Source organism: Tachypleus tridentatus, chromosome 11 (assembly GCF_004210375.1).
Source record: "Tachypleus tridentatus isolate NWPU-2018 chromosome 11, ASM421037v1, whole genome shotgun sequence".
Lineage (NCBI taxonomy): Eukaryota > Metazoa > Arthropoda > Merostomata > Xiphosura > Limulidae > Tachypleus > Tachypleus tridentatus.
Genome location: NC_134835.1, coordinates 14,902,016 through 14,925,647, shown reverse-complemented (window position 1 = coordinate 14,925,647; position 23,632 = coordinate 14,902,016). Strand labels below are relative to the sequence as shown.

Genomic DNA, 23,632 nt, shown 5'->3' with positions numbered 1-23,632 from the left:
AAGAAGATTGATATAAATATTTTTTTTAAATTCAAATATATTGTAATCCATACATACATTAACAACATTATTACAAATAATGATCTGTGCACATACTATATCGAGTCTTTTTCAGGTCTCGAACTTCCTGGATATCGTATCGGAGGTTCATGATGACAATGTTAATTTCGAGTTGACGCAGGTACAATTCACTTAAGTAGGAGGAGCTAGCCAGCTCAGCATTCATTACTTATAACAGATAGGCTTGTTCGCTACAGAAGTTCTATAATATTAATGTTAGATGATTGATATTAATGTTATAAAATGTTAATGCAGGTTTGAGTCTAATGATGCTAAATGGTTTGTAAAGTTTAAATTTTGTAAAGTTCCTGGTCAAATATCTGAAGTTCCAGATTGATAAGCATTCATATTTATCGCTTCTGAGATTTATTGTACACCAACTGCAAGAAACCAATAATATGTACTATTTCTTCGCACATGGTGTCACTTACATTTATGGGCGTGACAGAAATTTATAGTAATTTCAGCATGTTCACCAATACAGACGGTATACTTCAGTGAAGAGGTGAGATTTTCATAATACATTTTAACAACGTAAGATTACACATTTCTAAATTTAACTTAAAACAATAATCGATAGTAAAATAGATTGATAATAGTAAATCCATAAGAATCTAAAGAAGAAATCCCACATAGTACAATGTATGGTAATTTAATCTCTTGTGTAACAAGTCAACTCTCCGTAGCAGGAAATGATAGTTTGAATTCCTTTTGTTCACTCAAGCCTCTGATCAAGAATACGTTTTGGAAGCGTGTTTAATTACCTGACTTGTTTATTTTCGTTCGTTACTTGCACGGATTTTTCCTCTATAGCCGATGGGAAAAGTAGATTAGTTCCTATAACAAAATGTTTTCCCAAGAGTTTACCAATATAGAAAACTACTATTAAGGCACTTCACTCGAGCCCACCACTTTCTTTCGGGAAGGAAATTTTGTTTTATCTTTTAAATCAGAAATTGTGAAAAAAAAATGAAAGGTATCGATCAGCTCTTTGCGAGACGTACCAATTTCAAAGTGAAAAAAAAAAGAAAAAATATCATCATCACCCGGTATTCCCAGGTGGTCACCCTCCCAAGTACTAACCGGGCCCGCAGTTGGTTAGCTTCTGTGATCGGACGAGAACCGGCTTTTTTTTTTTTCTCTTTATTTATCCCACCTCAACGAGGGGATATACACAGAAATACAACAAATAAAACACAAGTTAATGAATTAGCATGTAACAATAACTCTATAGATTACCATGCTGAAAATTACCACAAAGTTAATAAAATTAAGGAAAAAGAAATAAAAGAGGTAATTGGAACAGCAGGTAATCCAACAAACATTATAGTGAACATTAACAAAACAAGAAACCAACGGATCTTTCATTGGTAACAAAAATATAATGAAATAACTTATCTTAACAACGTACACAAGAAATAACCTTGGGCACCTTGGGTTACCAAGCTACCAACATAAGAATACACAGAATAAAATACATTTAATGAGTTATGTAACAATGATCGCTGATGATGGAGATGAATATGTCTCCGTACACGCACTTTAAACATGGAAATTAAATGAATAACGCGATTTCGTGCCAAAGAAACTGAACGAGCAGAACATATAACCTGACGTGCCAAACTAGTAATCAAACGGAATATGTTCCAGCATCTCCTGGTAACGAAGGATGAGATCCCACTAAGAGGCATCTCCTCCATACCCAGTTTGATATGGGACATCCAAAATAAAATGCCAATAATTTATACACATATGACCAGAAGGGCTGTACAAAAGGACATTGGAAAAACAGATGGTCTATGGTTTCCCGCGCCTGGGAACAGAAAGTGCACAACCCTGTTGGATGTCTGTCCATATGTATCAGCTTGACATTAGTGGTAATCGCCCGCAACCACAGTAAATAATCCACATCACAAACAAAAAAACCCACAAAAGAAGAATAAGCGTTTTTCAAATGCGTTTCCAGTCTCCAGGAGGAACAATATCCCCAGTAGAATGGAGCAGGGAAATTAGTAGCGAGTGAAAACTGTAAATGTCCCACCAGTTGCCTCACAGATAAACCCTGAAAATGAACTCGATTATCGGAGTGGTCCAGAAAATATAAATCCACATCACATGTGGACGACGGAAGAGGAGCCGGCTGGGTGGACAAAATCGGCAACCAGTCCACAGGCAACGCCTCCTTGAGCATATGAAAATGTGAAAAAATCGTGCGGACATTGGCAAACGGGTCAGCATCCTTACACATTTCAATCACTGCCCCACCGGAAGAAAAGCAGGGAGCACCTCGTACATTAAATGACGGACCTGAACCAAACCTGCGTTAATAAATTCAGGAAAATGAAATGTTCGGTGGCGAACATCAACAATAGCCGGATTGAAAACAAAGGTTCATCAAAAATTTGTGGGGAAAGAGGAGCTGGGACAATCCCTTTATCCCCAAGAAGAACCTTCCAGGCATGAAACATTTCCTGAATATAGAAAGGTAACGATTTCACAAAACGTGGCAAAATACGGCATTGAAGAATCTGAAAGCTCAAAGAGAGATTATCATAACAAGAAAAAATCCAGAAAGAAGTTGTCGCAAGGTGGAAGGACAAGAAGCATCCAAACAACGCTGCAACAACTTCAAACGGAATGCGAGTTTACGAGTGTTAACATCAACCAAGTTGATACCTCCACAATCATAACTCCGATCAGAATACCGTATGCCAATTTATGTATACCTCCCCGCCAAATAAAATCCAGTATACATTTGCGAAATCGAGCCTCAAACTGTCTTGGCAACGGGAATATATTCAAAGGGTACCATAACACCGATGCCACCAAGGAGTTCACCACAAGAGATTTACCCTTTAGCGACAAAGAACGAAATCGCCACGACACCAAGACACGAGATACCCTGCGCAATACACCCTGCCACGTATCTTGCAGCATGACATCGAAATTAGAGTGGAAAACTATTCCCAAAATCCGAATAGGATCCTGGGAAATTCTCAACTCACCAAGGACGAAGTCTGCAGAAGAGGCCAAACACCCAACCCACAAACCCTGACTCTTGGTCCAGTTGATCTTCCCACCAGTAGCTTTGCCAAAAGTTTGGCAGACATCCAACACATGCGGCAAAGATTCGGCGTCTCGTAAGGTTAAGGTTAAGATGCATGCTGATAAGTAAGTGAAGGCGTGGTGAGTAACACATCACCACCAATACCAGTAATATGTACATTATGAACTAACATATTTCGTAACGGTTCGACATTGAGAACGTAAAGTATAGCAGACATTGGACATCATTGACGAATACCCCGAGTTACAGCAAAATCATTAGTGAGAAATCCATTAAACTTTACACAACAAGAAATAGAAGTATAGCAAAGACGAACCCAATGAACAAAAGTAGAACCAAAACCCATACGCAGAAGAAGTTGAAATAGATAGTCATAGGCCACCCGATCAAAGCTTGCATCTGATCGAGCTTCAAAAGATTCCACCCTGGCCGGTACGTGCGAAAGATTGCAATAGCAAAACGAGTGTTAACGGAGTATCAGCAACGTCCCGTCCAGGTATACACCCGGATTGGTCATCTGAAACTAAACTGGAGATCACAGACGAAAGGCGACGAGCCAGCACTTTGGCCAAAAGCTTATAGTCAGAACAAAGCAATGTCAAAGGCCGGCTGTTAGCCGCCAACCGTCGATCCCCGCCTTTCGGGATAGGAACAATTACCCCAGAACACATTGTACGGAGCAACTGTGGAGAGTGGAACAGTTCAGACAAGACAGATAAAAAAGTCGTCAACAAAAAAAGGGAGAAAATATTTGTAAAATTCGGAGGTAAAACCATCCAAACCAGGAGATTTGCCCAGCGGTAAACTGTCTAGAGCAGCGAGAACTTCCGGAACCGTGAATGGAGCATCACAAATATGAGCTTGTTCATGGAAAGAGTTCGATCAACAAATGAGATAACGAAATCTATGTCTGCCTGCAGAACGATATCCTTAGAGTACAGTGCGGAATAATACTGATGTAAAACAGCAGCGATATCTTCCACACGGACACCTCCACACCCCTATCAGTGAGCATGGATCGAAACTCAATTCTGCTTTGACGGACCTTTTCCATACGAAGAAAGTAAGACGTAGGTCTCTCACCCTCCTCAAACCAACGAATATGAGATCGAATCCTCGCCCCTCTATGGTATCGTGATCCAAAGTCTCCAATGCATCTTCAAGTTCATACAATTTGACCTTAGACCTACCAGGGAAACGGGCCAGTTTTCGAAGCTCACGATTGATGGACGACTCAAGCTGACATTTGCGAGAACGGGATGCCCGCGCACGAAGAATCGAATAACGCTCGGTAAGTAAACGGAACGCGCATTTCAATTGTTCATACCATTTAATTTTATCAGTCCCATAGACTGACCAACTACGACTTCTGGCGATCAACAGCTTAATGGCTTTCACATATTCGGCATCCCTCAATAACTGGTTATTGAAGTGCCAGAAATTAGGACCTCTGACAATTGGTCGCAGAGTAAGGTCGAAGCCCAATAAAGCGTGATCTGTAGCAGGAAACCACAACGTACGGAAACGTTGGACAGTCCCCTGCAAGGTAGAAGAAAGCAAAACCCTGTCAATACGAGACGACATCATCTCACCATTAACAAAACGCTTCCATGTGAAACCAGGTGTAGTCGGCGATATGAGTGAATGCGCATCAAGCAAATCAAACCTATTAAGAAACTGGACAAAAGCCGAACGGTTGGCGTCACGGTAGAAACGGACCGGAAATCGATCGCGTGCCACATCCACCACACAATTAAAATCTCCCACAACAAGCAATCCCGTGCAACCATCCAAACAATACTCCAAGTTTTGGAAAAATTCCCGTCGCTCGGAGATATCGCGAGGAGCATACACAGATGATAACAGATAAGACAAAGACTCGAAACTGAATTTGACTGTCAGAACCCTACCCACCCCATCAGAAGAAACGAATGTAACATTATCACACAAAACTGCTGTAACAAGATGGCAACCCTTGTCGGCCAGAAGTAGAATTATTAAAAAAGCTACACCTGGCCAAAATTTCAGAACGACATCATGAAAATCATCAGTAAAAAACGTTTCCTGTAAACAAACAACATCAAAATTAGTAACAAAGTAATCCAGATAATAAGCCAGCTTACTAACATTACGCAACCCATTACAATTCAAAACTCCCACCCTTAGTAAATGTACCATGCTAAAGAGAAAGTAAAGGTACAAGAATTGAAAGGAAACTGTCACAAACACAAAAATAACAAGAATAAATGTAAAGATCTAAGCAAATATGCACAAAGTACAAATAACAATAAATGACAGTCTTACACGAACTGAAACAAACAAACTGTCACAAAAAACACATTTAAGGCTGCGACACCGCCTTCGCCTTCGCCCGAGATATCCGTAGTATTGGCACGTCCGACACCCGTTTTCGTCCACTGCCCTTCTTAGAAGTGTCACCAGGAGACATTGCCACCACACTAGCATACCTCCAACGACGAGGAAGAGGCACCTCCACATCGCCGGCGGTACTCACACCACTAACCGGAAGTGGGGGGAAGTGACGATCAAAATTGCGACTTGCAGCAGGGGTGACTACTTGCCCGTTCCTGGCCCCACCAGAAACCGTCGATCGTCGGGCAGAAACATCGTCCACCACCCGATGGGTAGCTGCAGCCTTCTTTGAAAGGGGAACCTCCGAATCAACGCGTGGACAAACAGAAATGGTGTCAACATCATGAGGCACTGCACGAGAGGGAGCAGCCGTGTCTACTTCAGCGGCGTCACGAGAAGTAGTAGGCGTGGCCACTTCAGCGTCGTCACTAGAGGAAGTTCGAGGAACAACAAGCTTGGGACAACGTTGACGGACGTGTCCCTGCATATGACAATGTCGGCATATAAACTGGGGCAATCGCGATATAGATGATCCGCCCCAAACATAAATTACATACTTTTGACTGGCGATCATGCTTCACTTTTACCATTACCGCCTTGCCCAAAGGATCAAAAACTTTACTACGTACGGCAAAGAGATACACTTCTCACTAAAACACACACGAACATGGCGTATACCTAAGTATATGCCCTGGTCCCTCTTCCACACAATAGGGCTTTTCACCTCACAATCATAATCTTTAAGTTTATTTAGAATAATATCATCGTCGATATATTCTGGGACGTCCATAAATGACACAGTAATAGTACGTTTAGTGACACCATTAGCCGAACAGTGCACACCATTTACAGTTAGACCAGCATCTATAGCCAGGTCCACATCGTCGGGAAGAACAAAAGTTACCTCATATCCACCCGGGCGAGGAACTACAGCAGTGACCGAAGCAGCACCAAACGTAGAAATAACAGAATGGATAACGTCCCCATGGCTTGAAGTTGTCGTTTCCACGAAAACTGTACGACGCATAACTTCCATGACCTTCTTGGTTGATGAAGACATCGTCAAACAACTTGGAAAAATAAAAAATCTAGCAAAAAAAAAAGAACTACACGCTCACTAGGCTTAGCTGTTAAATTTACACTAAGGCAATGAGGAGCTCGAAAAACACGTCTGTACTCGTTGACGAGAACCGGCATTTTCAACGTGGTATGAACGATGACAGTTTAATTCTCTTTCTTATTGGGTGTTTTAAGTATTATCCTAAAAGAAAATCGTTGTTCCAGCTCGAAATTTCGAAGTTGTGAAATATAAAAGATACTTTAGAAATGCACTGTTCCAGGAGGACGCTGGAAAGTGCAGTCTGAGTCCTAATAACACTGGTTTGCGTTACACATCCCCGGAAGTACACGATTGTCATTTCGAGGGGTGGAAACTGTCGCACGCAGGCGTGTGTGCATTGATTGACATGCAACACTTAATTGATCAATTAGGCCTCTGAGAAATTTCTCAAACGGCTTTTAGTCACATCTTATATTGCTTTCCTACTTTCACAAAATCTGGTATTTTCCTCTCGTTACACAGGCCTACATCCCATCACTTACAGACGTGTGCGTAGACTTTAGTATTTCACGCGTGCTTGTGTGAGGAGTAGAATTATTTATTACATTTAATGTTCACCCTTCTTTATTGGGCATTCGGCTATGCACGTTAATTTACCGGTCTTTATTAATGTGTATTTTAATTTCGATCGGAAGAAGTCGTGTGTACTCGCCTCTTTTTTTTTTTTGCCCTTTCAACAAAATAGTATTAAACGCTTGTTACCCTCCTGGGAGAGCGCCTCAGAAGTCGCTGTTTTCTCTCTAGCTAAAGAAGTGTGTGGATGTTGATCAGAGTACATTGCTAAAAAATGGGAATAATTCTCTGACGTTACAGAAACAGAACGAGAGTAAAGGAACAGGGTGTGTGTTTTCAACAGTTATTATCGATGCACCTGTCACACTCGGTTCCTACCGTTCGCGAGTCGGAAGCGTGCCACGTACAAAGTTGCTTCCTATCTAAAGACGTTTCCTTCACTTTTTGCTTTCACTGCTATATATTTTCAAAATTTGCTTTTACTCTTTTGTAACTTTTTGTTCCTGCTTCTTTTATGCCACAATAGCAAAGACTCTTGTCGTTATTGGAAAGTTAATTTTCAAAAAGTACGTGCACATAAAATACGTACAAGCATTTGTTTTTTAAAAAAGGTGAGCAATCGTCATGTGTCTCCGAGTGAAGTCTCTCTCTGCCGGTTATATTTCTAGACAAAGTAGTTTTATCCAAAACATAGCGAACGTTATGTAAGGAAACTCGAATGTTTAGTCGCGTCGCCCTTTCTGTGCAGCAGACTGACTCCTCGACAGTTGCTTTTGCTCAGGTAAAACAGCACGAGCGAGACAATACTGTGAAGTAGGAACACGTTTCAAATTTCGTCTGCATATAAGACTGCCTCAGATTAATGTGGGCTGGATCTACTCGTTAAGGGAGTTTCTCTTTTGTAGATCTTGGGCATTTCGAAGATCGACCCGCGAAGATAGTTTATTTCGTTTCTCTCCAATATGCGTCTGAACGGAGGGGTTTGGTTAAAAGTGAAATAGAACGCGGCTCACGCCACCTGCTAAGAGAGCTACTACTTTTCTTGACGATCGCAGGAAATGATAGTTTGAATTCCTTTTTGTTCACTCAAGCCTCTGATCAAGAATACGTTTTGGAAGCGTGTTTAATTACCTGACTTGTTTATTTTCGTTCGTTACTTGCACGGATTTTTCCTCTATAGCCGATGGGAAAAGTAGATTAGTTCCTATAACAAAAATGTTTTCCCAAGAGTTTACCAATATAGAAAACTACTATTAAGGCACTTCACTCGAGCCCACCACTTTCTTTCGGGAAGGAAATTTTGTTTTTATCTTTTAAATCAGAAATTGTGAAAAAAAAATGAAAGGTATCGATCAGCTCTTTGCGAGACGTACCAATTTAAAAGTGAAAAAAAAAATATAAAAAAAAATGTCATCATCACCCGGTATTCCCAGGTGGTCACCCTCCCAAGTACTAACCGGGCCCGCCGTTGCTTGGCTTCGGTGATCGGACGAGAACCGGCATTTTCAACGTGGTATGAACGATGACAGTTTAATTCTCTTTCTTATTGGGTGTTTTAAGTATTATCCTAAAAGAAAATCGTTGTTCCAGCTCGAAATTTCGAAGTTGTGAAATATAAAAGATACTTTAGAAATGCACTGTTCCAGGAGGACGCTGGAAAGTGCAGTCTGAGTCCTAATAACACTGGTTTGCGTTACACATCCCCGGAAGTACACGATTGTCATTTCGAGGGGTGGAAACTGTCGCACGCAGGCGTGTGTGCATTGATTGACATGCAACACTTAATTGATCAATTAGGCCTCTGAGAAATTTCTCAAACGGCTTTTAGTCACATCTTATATTGCTTTCCTACTTTCACAAAATCTGGTATTTTCCTCTCGTTACACAGGCCTACATCCCATCACTTACAGACGTGTGCGTAGACTTTAGTATTTCACGCGTGCTTGTGTGAGGAGTAGAATTATTTATTACATTTAATGTTCACCCTTCTTTATTGGGCATTCGGCTATGCACGTTAATTTACCGGTCTTTATTAATGTGTATTTTAATTTCGATCGGAAGAAGTCGTGTGTACTCGCCTTTTTTTTTTTTTTTGCCCTTTCAACAAAATAGTATTAAACGCTTGTTACCCTCCTGGGAGAGCGCCTCAGAAGTCGCTGTTTTCTCTCTAGCTAAAGAAGTGTGTGGATGTTGATCAGAGTACATTGCTAAAAAATGGGAATAATTCTCTGACGTTACAGAAACAGAACGAGAGTAAAGGAACAGGGTGTGTGTTTTCAACAGTTATTATCGATGCACCTGTCACACTCGGTTCCTACCGTTCGCGAGTCGGAAGCGTGCCACGTACAAAGTTGCTTCCTATCTAAAGACGTTTCCTTCACTTTTGCTTTCACTGCTATATATTTTCAAAATTTGCTTTTACTCTTTTGTAACTTTTGTTCCTGCTTCTTTTATGCCACAATAGCAAAGACTCTTGTCGTTATTGAAAGTTAATTTTCAAAAAGTACGTGCACATAAAATACGTACAAGCATTTGTTTTTTAAAAAAGGTGAGCAATCGTCATGTGTCTCCGAGTGAAGTCTCTCTCTGCCGGTTATATTTCTAGACAAAGTAGTTTTATCCAAAACATAGCGAACGTTATGTAAGGAAACTCGAATGTTTAGTCGCGTCGCCCTTTCTGTGCAGCAGACTGACTCCTCGACAGTTGCTTTTGCTCAGGTAAAACAGCACGAGCGAGACAATACTGTGAAGTAGGAACACGTTTCAAATTTCGTCTGCATATAAGACTGCCTCAGATTAATGTGGGCTGGATCTACTCGTTAAGGGAGTTTCTCTTTGTAGATCTTGGGCATTTCGAAGATCGACCCGCGAAGATAGTTTATTTCGTTTCTCTCCAATATGCGTCTGAACGGAGGGGTTTGGTTAAAAGTGAAATAGAACGCGGCTCACGCCACCTGCTAAGAGAGCTACTACTTTTCTTGACGATCGCAGGAAATGATAGTTTGAATTCCTTTTTGTTCACTCAAGCCTCTGATCAAGAATACGTTTTGGAAGCGTGTTTAATTACCTGACTTGTTTATTTTCGTTCGTTACTTGCACGGATTTTTCCTCTATAGCCGATGGGAAAAGTAGATTAGTTCCTATAACAAAAATGTTTTCCCAAGAGTTTACCAATATAGAAAACTACTATTAAGGCACTTCACTCGAGCCCACCACTTTCTTTCGGGAAGGAAATTTTGTTTTATCTTTAAATCAGAAATTGTGAAAAAAAATGAAAGGTATCGATCAGCTCTTTGCGAGACGTACCAATTTAAAAGTGAAAAAAAAAAAAAAAATGTCATCATCACCCGGTATTCCCAGGTGGTCACCCTCCCAAGTACTAACCGGGCCCGCCGTTGCTTGGCTTCGGTGATCGGACGAGAACCGGCATTTTCAACGTGGTATGAACGATGACAGTTTAATTCTCTTTCTTATTGGGTGTTTTAAGTATTATCCTAAAAGAAAATCGTTGTTCCAGCTCGAAATTTCGAAGTTGTGAAATATAAAAGATACTTTAGAAATGCACTGTTCCAGGAGGACGCTGGAAAGTGCAGTCTGAGTCCTAATAACACTGGTTTGCGTTACACATCCCCGGAAGTACACGATTGTCATTTCGAGGGGTGGAAACTGTCGCACGCAGGCGTGTGTGCATTGATTGACATGCAACACTTAATTGATCAATTAGGCCTCTGAGAAATTTCTCAAACGGCTTTTAGTCACATCTTATATTGCTTTCCTACTTTCACAAAATCTGGTATTTTCCTCTCGTTACACAGGCCTACATCCCATCACTTACAGACGTGTGCGTAGACTTTAGTATTTCACGCGTGCTTGTGTGAGGAGTAGAATTATTTATTACATTTAATGTTCACCCTTCTTTATTGGGCATTCGGCTATGCACGTTAATTTACCGGTCTTTATTAATGTGTATTTTAATTTCGATCGGAAGAAGTCGTGTGTACTCGCCTCTTTTTTTTTTTTTGCCCTTTCAACAAAATAGTATTAAACGCTTGTTACCCTCCTGGGAGAGCGCCTCAGAAGTCGCTGTTTTCTCTCTAGCTAAAGAAGTGTGTGGATGTTGATCAGAGTACATTGCTAAAAATGGGAATAATTCTCTGACGTTACAGAAACAGAACGAGAGTAAAGGAACAGGGTGTGTGTTTTCAACAGTTATTATCGATGCACCTGTCACACTCGGTTCCTACCGTTCGCGAGTCGGAAGCGTGCCACGTACAAAGTTGCTTCCTATCTAAAGACGTTTCCTTCACTTTTGCTTTCACTGCTATATATTTTCAAAATTTGCTTTTACTCTTTTGTAACTTTTGTTCCTGCTTCTTTTATGCCACAATAGCAAAGACTCTTGTCGTTATTGAAAGTTAATTTTCAAAAAGTACGTGCACATAAAATACGTACAAGCATTTGTTTTTTAAAAAAGGTGAGCAATCGTCATGTGTCTCCGAGTGAAGTCTCTCTCTGCCGGTTATATTTCTAGACAAAGTAGTTTTATCCAAAACATAGCGAACGTTATGTAAGGAAACTCGAATGTTTAGTCGCGTCGCCCTTTCTGTGCAGCAGACTGACTCCTCGACAGTTGCTTTTGCTCAGGTAAAACAGCACGAGCGAGACAATACTGTGAAGTAGGAACACGTTTCAAATTTCGTCTGCATATAAGACTGCCTCAGATTAATGTGGGCTGGATCTACTCGTTAAGGGAGTTTCTCTTTTGTAGATCTTGGGCATTTCGAAGATCGACCCGCGAAGATAGTTTATTTCGTTTCTCTCCAATATGCGTCTGAACGGAGGGGTTTGGTTAAAGTGAAATAGAACGCGGCTCACGCCACCTGCTAAGAGAGCTACTACTTTTCTTGACGATCGCAGGAAATGATAGTTTGAATTCCTTTTTGTTCACTCAAGCCTCTGATCAAGAATACGTTTTGGAAGCGTGTTTAATTACCTGACTTGTTTATTTTCGTTCGTTACTTGCACGGATTTTTCCTCTATAGCCGATGGGAAAAGTAGATTAGTTCCTATAACAAAAATGTTTTCCCAAGAGTTTACCAATATAGAAAACTACTATTAAGGCACTTCACTCGAGCCCACCACTTTCTTTCGGGAAGGAAATTTTGTTTTATCTTTAAATCAGAAATTGTGAAAAAAAATGAAAGGTATCGATCAGCTCTTTGCGAGACGTACCAATTTAAAAGTGAAAAAAAAAAAAAAAATGTCATCATCACCCGGTATTCCCAGGTGGTCACCCTCCCAAGTACTAACCGGGCCCGCCGTTGCTTGGCTTCGGTGATCGGACGAGAACCGGCATTTTCAACGTGGTATGAACGATGACAGTTTAATTCTCTTTCTTATTGGGTGTTTTAAGTATTATCCTAAAAGAAAATCGTTGTTCCAGCTCGAAATTTCGAAGTTGTGAAATATAAAAGATACTTTAGAAATGCACTGTTCCAGGAGGACGCTGGAAAGTGCAGTCTGAGTCCTAATAACACTGGTTTGCGTTACACATCCCCGGAAGTACACGATTGTCATTTCGAGGGGTGGAAACTGTCGCACGCAGGCGTGTGTGCATTGATTGACATGCAACACTTAATTGATCAATTAGGCCTCTGAGAAATTTCTCAAACGGCTTTTAGTCACATCTTATATTGCTTTCCTACTTTCACAAAATCTGGTATTTTCCTCTCGTTACACAGGCCTACATCCCATCACTTACAGACGTGTGCGTAGACTTTAGTATTTCACGCGTGCTTGTGTGAGGAGTAGAATTATTTATTACATTTAATGTTCACCCTTCTTTATTGGGCATTCGGCTATGCACGTTAATTTACCGGTCTTTATTAATGTGTATTTTAATTTCGATCGGAAGAAGTCGTGTGTACTCGCCTCTTTTTTTTTTTTTTGCCCTTTCAACAAAATAGTATTAAACGCTTGTTACCCTCCTGGGAGAGCGCCTCAGAAGTCGCTGTTTTCTCTCTAGCTAAAGAAGTGTGTGGATGTTGATCAGAGTACATTGCTAAAAAATGGGAATAATTCTCTGACGTTACAGAAACAGAACGAGAGTAAAGGAACAGGGTGTGTGTTTTCAACAGTTATTATCGATGCACCTGTCACACTCGGTTCCTACCGTTCGCGAGTCGGAAGCGTGCCACGTACAAAGTTGCTTCCTATCTAAAGACGTTTCCTTCACTTTTGCTTTCACTGCTATATATTTTCAAAATTTGCTTTTACTCTTTTGTAACTTTTGTTCCTGCTTCTTTTATGCCACAATAGCAAAGACTCTTGTCGTTATTGAAAGTTAATTTTCAAAAGTACGTGCACATAAAATACGTACAAGCATTTGTTTTTAAAAAAGGTGAGCAATCGTCATGTGTCTCCGAGTGAAGTCTCTCTCTGCCGGTTATATTTCTAGACAAAGTAGTTTTATCCAAAACATAGCGAACGTTATGTAAGGAAACTCGAATGTTTAGTCGCGTCGCCCTTTCTGTGCAGCAGACTGACTCCTCGACAGTTGCTTTTGCTCAGGTAAAACAGCACGAGCGAGACAATACTGTGAAGTAGGAACACGTTTCAAATTTCGTCTGCATATAAGACTGCCTCAGATTAATGTGGGCTGGATCTACTCGTTAAGGGAGTTTCTCTTTGTAGATCTTGGGCATTTCGAAGATCGACCCGCGAAGATAGTTTATTTCGTTTCTCTCCAATATGCGTCTGAACGGAGGGGTTTGGTTAAAAGTGAAATAGAACGCGGCTCACGCCACCTGCTAAGAGAGCTACTACTTTTCTTGACGATCGCAGGAAATGATAGTTTGAATTCCTTTTTGTTCACTCAAGCCTCTGATCAAGAATACGTTTTGGAAGCGTGTTTAATTACCTGACTTGTTTATTTTCGTTCGTTACTTGCACGGATTTTTCCTCTATAGCCGATGGGAAAAGTAGATTAGTTCCTATAACAAAAATGTTTTCCCAAGAGTTTACCAATATAGAAAACTACTATTAAGGCACTTCACTCGAGCCCACCACTTTCTTTCGGGAAGGAAATTTTGTTTTATCTTTAAATCAGAAATTGTGAAAAAAAATGAAAGGTATCGATCAGCTCTTTGCGAGACGTACCAATTTAAAAGTGAAAAAAAAAAAAAAAATGTCATCATCACCCGGTATTCCCAGGTGGTCACCCTCCCAAGTACTAACCGGGCCCGCCGTTGCTTGGCTTCGGTGATCGGACGAGAACCGGCATTTTCAACGTGGTATGAACGATGACAGTTTAATTCTCTTTCTTATTGGGTGTTTTAAGTATTATCCTAAAAGAAAATCGTTGTTCCAGCTCGAAATTTCGAAGTTGTGAAATATAAAAGATACTTTAGAAATGCACTGTTCCAGGAGGACGCTGGAAAGTGCAGTCTGAGTCCTAATAACACTGGTTTGCGTTACACATCCCCGGAAGTACACGATTGTCATTTCGAGGGGTGGAAACTGTCGCACGCAGGCGTGTGTGCATTGATTGACATGCAACACTTAATTGATCAATTAGGCCTCTGAGAAATTTCTCAAACGGCTTTTAGTCACATCTTATATTGCTTTCCTACTTTCACAAAATCTGGTATTTTCCTCTCGTTACACAGGCCTACATCCCATCACTTACAGACGTGTGCGTAGACTTTAGTATTTCACGCGTGCTTGTGTGAGGAGTAGAATTATTTATTACATTTAATGTTCACCCTTCTTTATTGGGCATTCGGCTATGCACGTTAATTTACCGGTCTTTATTAATGTGTATTTTAATTTCGATCGGAAGAAGTCGTGTGTACTCGCCTCTTTTTTTTTTTTTTGCCCTTTCAACAAAATAGTATTAAACGCTTGTTACCCTCCTGGGAGAGCGCCTCAGAAGTCGCTGTTTTCTCTCTAGCTAAAGAAGTGTGTGGATGTTGATCAGAGTACATTGCTAAAAAATGGGAATAATTCTCTGACGTTACAGAAACAGAACGAGAGTAAAGGAACAGGGTGTGTGTTTTCAACAGTTATTATCGATGCACCTGTCACACTCGGTTCCTACCGTTCGCGAGTCGGAAGCGTGCCACGTACAAAGTTGCTTCCTATCTAAAGACGTTTCCTTCACTTTTGCTTTCACTGCTATATATTTTCAAAATTTGCTTTTACTCTTTTGTAACTTTTGTTCCTGCTTCTTTTATGCCACAATAGCAAAGACTCTTGTCGTTATTGAAAGTTAATTTTCAAAAGTACGTGCACATAAAATACGTACAAGCATTTGTTTTTTAAAAAGGTGAGCAATCGTCATGTGTCTCCGAGTGAAGTCTCTCTCTGCCGGTTATATTTCTAGACAAAGTAGTTTTATCCAAAACATAGCGAACGTTATGTAAGGAAACTCGAATGTTTAGTCGCGTCGCCCTTTCTGTGCAGCAGACTGACTCCTCGACAGTTGCTTTTGCTCAGGTAAAACAGCACGAGCGAGACAATACTGTGAAGTAGGAACACGTTTCAAATTTCGTCTGCATATAAGACTGCCTCAGATTAATGTGGGCTGGATCTACTCGTTAAGGGAGTTTCTCTTTGTAGATCTTGGGCATTTCGAAGATCGACCCGCGAAGATAGTTTATTTCGTTTCTCTCCAATATGCGTCTGAACGGAGGGGTTTGGTTAAAAGTGAAATAGAACGCGGCTCACGCCACCTGCTAAGAGAGCTACTACTTTTCTTGACGATCGCAGGAAATGATAGTTTGAATTCCTTTTTGTTCACTCAAGCCTCTGATCAAGAATACGTTTTGGAAGCGTGTTTAATTACCTGACTTGTTTATTTTCGTTCGTTACTTGCACGGATTTTTCCTCTATAGCCGATGGGAAAAGTAGATTAGTTCCTATAACAAAAATGTTTTCCCAAGAGTTTACCAATATAGAAAACTACTATTAAGGCACTTCACTCGAGCCCACCACTTTCTTTCGGGAAGGAAATTTTGTTTTATCTTTAAATCAGAAATTGTGAAAAAAAATGAAAGGTATCGATCAGCTCTTTGCGAGACGTACCAATTTAAAAGTGAAAAAAAAAAAAAAAATGTCATCATCACCCGGTATTCCCAGGTGGTCACCCTCCCAAGTACTAACCGGGCCCGCCGTTGCTTGGCTTCGGTGATCGGACGAGAACCGGCATTTTCAACGTGGTATGAACGATGACAGTTTAATTCTCTTTCTTATTGGGTGTTTTAAGTATTATCCTAAAAGAAAATCGTTGTTCCAGCTCGAAATTTCGAAGTTGTGAAATATAAAAGATACTTTAGAAATGCACTGTTCCAGGAGGACGCTGGAAAGTGCAGTCTGAGTCCTAATAACACTGGTTTGCGTTACACATCCCCGGAAGTACACGATTGTCATTTCGAGGGGTGGAAACTGTCGCACGCAGGCGTGTGTGCATTGATTGACATGCAACACTTAATTGATCAATTAGGCCTCTGAGAAATTTCTCAAACGGCTTTTAGTCACATCTTATATTGCTTTCCTACTTTCACAAAATCTGGTATTTTCCTCTCGTTACACAGGCCTACATCCCATCACTTACAGACGTGTGCGTAGACTTTAGTATTTCACGCGTGCTTGTGTGAGGAGTAGAATTATTTATTACATTTAATGTTCACCCTTCTTTATTGGGCATTCGGCTATGCACGTTAATTTACCGGTCTTTATTAATGTGTATTTTAATTTCGATCGGAAGAAGTCGTGTGTACTCGCCTCTTTTTTTTTTTTTGCCCTTTCAACAAAATAGTATTAAACGCTTGTTACCCTCCTGGGAGAGCGCCTCAGAAGTCGCTGTTTTCTCTCTAGCTAAAGAAGTGTGTGGATGTTGATCAGAGTACATTGCTAAAAAATGGGAATAATTCTCTGACGTTACAGAAACAGAACGAGAGTAAAGGAACAGGGTGTGTGTTTTCAACAGTTATTATCGATGCACCTGTCACACTCGGTTCCTACCGTTCGCGAGTCGGAAGCGTGCCACGTACAAAGTTGCTTCCTATCTAAAGACGTTTCCTTCACTTTTGCTTTCACTGCTATATATTTTCAAAATTTGCTTTTACTCTTTTGTAACTTTTGTTCCTGCTTCTTTTATGCCACAATAGCAAAGACTCTTGTCGTTATTGAAAGTTAATTTTCAAAAGTACGTGCACATAAAATACGTACAAGCATTTGTTTTTAAAAAAGGTGAGCAATCGTCATGTGTCTCCGAGTGAAGTCTCTCTCTGCCGGTTATATTTCTAGACAAAGTAGTTTTATCCAAAACATAGCGAACGTTATGTAAGGAAACTCGAATGTTTAGTCGCGTCGCCCTTTCTGTGCAGCAGACTGACTCCTCGACAGTTGCTTTTGCTCAGGTAAAACAGCACGAGCGAGACAATACTGTGAAGTAGGAACACGTTTCAAATTTCGTCTGCATATAAGACTGCCTCAGATTAATGTGGGCTGGATCTACTCGTTAAGGGAGTTTCTCTTTGTAGATCTTGGGCATTTCGAAGATCGACCCGCGAAGATAGTTTATTTCGTTTCTCTCCAATATGCGTCTGAACGGAGGGGTTTGGTTAAAAGTGAAATAGAACGCGGCTCACGCCACCTGCTAAGAGAGCTACTACTTTTCTTGACGATCGCAGGAAATGATAGTTTGAATTCCTTTTTGTTCACTCAAGCCTCTGATCAAGAATACGTTTTGGAAGCGTGTTTAATTACCTGACTTGTTTATTTTCGTTCGTTACTTGCACGGATTTTTCCTCTATAGCCGATGGGAAAAGTAGATTAGTTCCTATAACAAAAATGTTTTCCCAAGAGTTTACCAATATAGAAAACTACTATTAAGGCACTTCACTCGAGCCCACCACTTTCTTTCGGGAAGGAAATTTTGTTTTATCTTTAAATCAGAAATTGTGAAAAAAAATGAAAGGTATCGATCAGCTCTTTGCGAGACGTACCAATTTAAAAGTGAAAAAAAAAAAAAAAATGTCATCATCACCCGGTATTCCCAGGTGGTCACCCTCCCAAGTACTAACCGGGCCCGCCGTTGCTTGGCTTCGGTGATCGGACGAGAACCGGCATTTTCAACGTGGTATGAACGATGACAGTTTAATTCTCTTTCTTATTGGGTGTTTTAAGTATTATCCTAAAAGAAAATCGTTGTTCCAGCTCGAAATTTCGAAGTTGTGAAATATAAAAGATACTTTAGAAATGCACTGTTCCAGGAGGACGCTGGAAAGTGCAGTCTGAGTCCTAATAACACTGGTTTGCGTTACACATCCCCGGAAGTACACGATTGTCATTTCGAGGGGTGGAAACTGTCGCACGCAGGCGTGTGTGCATTGATTGACATGCAACACTTAATTGATCAATTAGGCCTCTGAGAAATTTCTCAAACGGCTTTTAGTCACATCTTATATTGCTTTCCTACTTTCACAAAATCTGGTATTTTCCTCTCGTTACACAGGCCTACATCCCATCACTTACAGACGTGTGCGTAGACTTTAGTATTTCACGCGTGCTTGTGTGAGGAGTAGAATTATTTATTACATTTAATGTTCACCCTTCTTTATTGGGCATTCGGCTATGCACGTTAATTTACCGGTCTTTATTAATGTGTATTTTAATTTCGATCGGAAGAAGTCGTGTGTACTCGCCTCTTTTTTTTTTTTTTTGCCCTTTCAACAAAATAGTATTAAACGCTTGTTACCCTCCTGGGAGAGCGCCTCAGAAGTCGCTGTTTTCTCTCTAGCTAAAGAAGTGTGTGGATGTTGATCAGAGTACATTGCTAAAAATGGGAATAATTCTCTGACGTTACAGAAACAGAACGAGAGTAAAGGAACAGGGTGTGTGTTTTCAACAGTTATTATCGATGCACCTGTCACACTCGGTTCCTACCGTTCGCGAGTCGGAAGCGTGCCACGTACAAAGTTGCTTCCTATCTAAAGACGTTTCCTTCACTTTTGCTTTCACTGCTATATATTTTCAAAATTTGCTTTTACTCTTTTGTAACTTTTGTTCCTGCTTCTTTTATGCCACAATAGCAAAGACTCTTGTCGTTATTGAAAGTTAATTTTCAAAAAGTACGTGCACATAAAATACGTACAAGCATTTGTTTTTTAAAAAAGGTGAGCAATCGTCATGTGTCTCCGAGTGAAGTCTCTCTCTGCCGGTTATATTTCTAGACAAAGTAGTTTTATCCAAAACATAGCGAACGTTATGTAAGGAAACTCGAATGTTTAGTCGCGTCGCCCTTTCTGTGCAGCAGACTGACTCCTCGACAGTTGCTTTTGCTCAGGTAAAACAGCACGAGCGAGACAATACTGTGAAGTAGGAACACGTTTCAAATTTCGTCTGCATATAAGACTGCCTCAGATTAATGTGGGCTGGATCTACTCGTTAAGGGAGTTTCTCTTTTGTAGATCTTGGGCATTTCGAAGATCGACCCGCGAAGATAGTTTATTTCGTTTCTCTCCAATATGCGTCTGAACGGAGGGGTTTGGTTAAAAGTGAAATAGAACGCGGCTCACGCCACCTGCTAAGAGAGCTACTACTTTTCTTGACGATCGCAGGAAATGATAGTTTGAATTCCTTTTTGTTCACTCAAGCCTCTGATCAAGAATACGTTTTGGAAGCGTGTTTAATTACCTGACTTGTTTATTTTCGTTCGTTACTTGCACGGATTTTTCCTCTATAGCCGATGGGAAAAGTAGATTAGTTCCTATAACAAAAATGTTTTCCCAAGAGTTTACCAATATAGAAAACTACTATTAAGGCACTTCACTCGAGCCCACCACTTTCTTTCGGGAAGGAAATTTTGTTTTATCTTTAAATCAGAAATTGTGAAAAAAAAATGAAAGGTATCGATCAGCTCTTTGCGAGACGTACCAATTTAAAAGTGAAAAAAAAAAAAAAAATGTCATCATCACCCGGTATTCCCAGGTGGTCACCCTCCCAAGTACTAACCGGGCCCGCCGTTGCTTGGCTTCGGTGATCGGACGAGAACCGGCATTTTCAACGTGGTATGAACGATGACAGTTTAATTCTCTTTCTTATTGGGTGTTTTAAGTATTATCCTAAAAGAAAATCGTTGTTCCAGCTCGAAATTTCGAAGTTGTGAAATATAAAAGATACTTTAGAAATGCACTGTTCCAGGAGGACGCTGGAAAGTGCAGTCTGAGTCCTAATAACACTGGTTTGCGTTACACATCCCCGGAAGTACACGATTGTCATTTCGAGGGGTGGAAACTGTCGCACGCAGGCGTGTGTGCATTGATTGACATGCAACACTTAATTGATCAATTAGGCCTCTGAGAAATTTCTCAAACGGCTTTTAGTCACATCTTATATTGCTTTCCTACTTTCACAAAATCTGGTATTTTCCTCTCGTTACACAGGCCTACATCCCATCACTTACAGACGTGTGCGTAGACTTTAGTATTTCACGCGTGCTTGTGTGAGGAGTAGAATTATTTATTACATTTAATGTTCACCCTTCTTTATTGGGCATTCGGCTATGCACGTTAATTTACCGGTCTTTATTAATGTGTATTTTAATTTCGATCGGAAGAAGTCGTGTGTACTCGCCTCTTTTTTTTTTTTTTGCCCTTTCAACAAAATAGTATTAAACGCTTGTTACCCTCCTGGGAGAGCGCCTCAGAAGTCGCTGTTTTCTCTCTAGCTAAAGAAGTGTGTGGATGTTGATCAGAGTACATTGCTAAAAAATGGGAATAATTCTCTGACGTTACAGAAACAGAACGAGAGTAAAGGAACAGGGTGTGTGTTTTCAACAGTTATTATCGATGCACCTGTCACACTCGGTTCCTACCGTTCGCGAGTCGGAAGCGTGCCACGTACAAAGTTGCTTCCTATCTAAAGACGTTTCCTTCACTTTTGCTTTCACTGCTATATATTTTCAAAATTTGCTTTTACTCTTTTGTAACTTTTGTTCCTGCTTCTTTTATGCCACAATAGCAAAGACTCTTGTCGTTATTGAAAGTTAATTTTCAAAAGTACGTGCACATAAAATACGTACAAGCATTTGTTTTTTTAAAAAAGGTGAGCAATCGTCATGTGTCTCCGAGTGAAGTCTCTCTCTGCCGGTTATATTTCTAGACAAAGTAGTTTTATCCAAAACATAGCGAACGTTATGTAAGGAAACTCGAATGTTTAGTCGCGTCGCCCTTTCTGTGCAGCAGACTGACTCCTCGACAGTTGCTTTTGCTCAGGTAAAACAGCACGAGCGAGACAATACTGTGAAGTAGGAACACGTTTCAAATTTCGTCTGCATATAAGACTGCCTCAGATTAATGTGGGCTGGATCTACTCGTTAAGGGAGTTTCTCTTTTGTAGATCTTGGGCATTTCGAAGATCGACCCGCGAAGATAGTTTATTTCGTTTCTCTCCAATATGCGTCTGAACGGAGGGGTTTGGTTAAAAGTGAAATAGAACGCGGCTCACGCCACCTGCTAAGAGAGCTACTACTTTTCTTGACGATCGCAGGAAATGATAGTTTGAATTCCTTTTTGTTCACTCAAGCCTCTGATCAAGAATACGTTTTGGAAGCGTGTTTAATTACCTGACTTGTTTATTTTCGTTCGTTACTTGCACGGATTTTTCCTCTATAGCCGATGGGAAAAGTAGATTAGTTCCTATAACAAAAATGTTTTCCCAAGAGTTTACCAATATAGAAAACTACTATTAAGGCACTTCACTCGAGCCCACCACTTTCTTTCGGGAAGGAAATTTTGTTTTATCTTTAAATCAGAAATTGTGAAAAAAAATGAAAGGTATCGATCAGCTCTTTGCGAGACGTACCAATTTAAAAGTGAAAAAAAAAAAAAAAATGTCATCATCACCCGGTATTCCCAGGTGGTCACCCTCCCAAGTACTAACCGGGCCCGCCGTTGCTTGGCTTCGGTGATCGGACGAGAACCGGCATTTTCAACGTGGTATGAACGATGACAGTTTAATTCTCTTTCTTATTGGGTGTTTTAAGTATTATCCTAAAAGAAAATCGTTGTTCCAGCTCGAAATTTCGAAGTTGTGAAATATAAAAGATACTTTAGAAATGCACTGTTCCAGGAGGACGCTGGAAAGTGCAGTCTGAGTCCTAATAACACTGGTTTGCGTTACACATCCCCGGAAGTACACGATTGTCATTTCGAGGGGTGGAAACTGTCGCACGCAGGCGTGTGTGCATTGATTGACATGCAACACTTAATTGATCAATTAGGCCTCTGAGAAATTTCTCAAACGGCTTTTAGTCACATCTTATATTGCTTTCCTACTTTCACAAAATCTGGTATTTTCCTCTCGTTACACAGGCCTACATCCCATCACTTACAGACGTGTGCGTAGACTTTAGTATTTCACGCGTGCTTGTGTGAGGAGTAGAATTATTTATTACATTTAATGTTCACCCTTCTTTATTGGGCATTCGGCTATGCACGTTAATTTACCGGTCTTTATTAATGTGTATTTTAATTTCGATCGGAAGAAGTCGTGTGTACTCGCCTCTTTTTTTTTTTTTGCCCTTTCAACAAAATAGTATTAAACGCTTGTTACCCTCCTGGGAGAGCGCCTCAGAAGTCGCTGTTTTCTCTCTAGCTAAAGAAGTGTGTGGATGTTGATCAGAGTACATTGCTAAAAAATGGGAATAATTCTCTGACGTTACAGAAACAGAACGAGAGTAAAGGAACAGGGTGTGTGTTTTCAACAGTTATTATCGATGCACCTGTCACACTCGGTTCCTACCGTTCGCGAGTCGGAAGCGTGCCACGTACAAAGTTGCTTCCTATCTAAAGACGTTTCCTTCACTTTTGCTTTCACTGCTATATATTTTCAAAATTTGCTTTTACTCTTTTGTAACTTTTGTTCCTGCTTCTTTTATGCCACAATAGCAAAGACTCTTGTCGTTATTGAAAGTTAATTTTCAAAAAGTACGTGCACATAAAATACGTACAAGCATTTGTTTTTTAAAAAAGGTGAGCAATCGTCATGTGTCTCCGAGTGAAGTCTCTCTCTGCCGGTTATATTTCTAGACAAAGTAGTTTTATCCAAAACATAGCGAACGTTATGTAAGGAAACTCGAATGTTTAGTCGCGTCGCCCTTTCTGTGCAGCAGACTGACTCCTCGACAGTTGCTTTTGCTCAGGTAAAACAGCACGAGCGAGACAATACTGTGAAGTAGGAACACGTTTCAAATTTCGTCTGCATATAAGACTGCCTCAGATTAATGTGGGCTGGATCTACTCGTTAAGGGAGTTTCTCTTTTGTAGATCTTGGGCATTTCGAAGATCGACCCGCGAAGATAGTTTATTTCGTTTCTCTCCAATATGCGTCTGAACGGAGGGGTTTGGTTAAAAGTGAAATAGAACGCGGCTCACGCCACCTGCTAAGAGAGCTACTACTTTTCTTGACGATCGCAGGAAATGATAGTTTGAATT

At 40.5% G+C, this 23,632-nt stretch overlaps 8 non-coding genes across 8 annotated transcripts; all 8 read right to left on the bottom strand.

The window, feature by feature from the left end:
- Positions 1-8,541: 8,541 nt before the first annotated feature.
- LOC143232987 (5S ribosomal RNA) lies at positions 8,542-8,660 on the bottom strand. The gene has a single exon (XR_013017943.1). It is a non-coding gene; the product is annotated as a 5S ribosomal RNA (ribosomal RNA).
- A 1,808-nt stretch (positions 8,661-10,468) lies between these two features.
- On the bottom strand, positions 10,469-10,587 carry LOC143232986 (5S ribosomal RNA). Its single transcript, XR_013017942.1, has one exon. It is a non-coding gene; the product is annotated as a 5S ribosomal RNA (ribosomal RNA).
- Positions 10,588-12,394: 1,807 nt separating this feature from the next.
- LOC143232984 (5S ribosomal RNA) lies at positions 12,395-12,513 on the bottom strand. The gene has a single exon (XR_013017940.1). It is a non-coding gene; the product is annotated as a 5S ribosomal RNA (ribosomal RNA).
- A 1,807-nt stretch (positions 12,514-14,320) lies between these two features.
- Positions 14,321-14,439, bottom strand: LOC143232983 (5S ribosomal RNA). The gene has a single exon (XR_013017939.1). It is a non-coding gene; the product is annotated as a 5S ribosomal RNA (ribosomal RNA).
- A 1,807-nt stretch (positions 14,440-16,246) lies between these two features.
- On the bottom strand, positions 16,247-16,365 carry LOC143232982 (5S ribosomal RNA). Its single transcript, XR_013017938.1, has one exon. It is a non-coding gene; the product is annotated as a 5S ribosomal RNA (ribosomal RNA).
- A 1,806-nt stretch (positions 16,366-18,171) lies between these two features.
- LOC143232981 (5S ribosomal RNA) lies at positions 18,172-18,290 on the bottom strand. The gene has a single exon (XR_013017937.1). It is a non-coding gene; the product is annotated as a 5S ribosomal RNA (ribosomal RNA).
- A 1,811-nt stretch (positions 18,291-20,101) lies between these two features.
- Positions 20,102-20,220, bottom strand: LOC143232980 (5S ribosomal RNA). Its single transcript, XR_013017936.1, has one exon. It is a non-coding gene; the product is annotated as a 5S ribosomal RNA (ribosomal RNA).
- Positions 20,221-22,030: 1,810 nt separating this feature from the next.
- LOC143232979 (5S ribosomal RNA) lies at positions 22,031-22,149 on the bottom strand. The gene has a single exon (XR_013017935.1). It is a non-coding gene; the product is annotated as a 5S ribosomal RNA (ribosomal RNA).
- Positions 22,150-23,632: the final 1,483 nt, after the last annotated feature.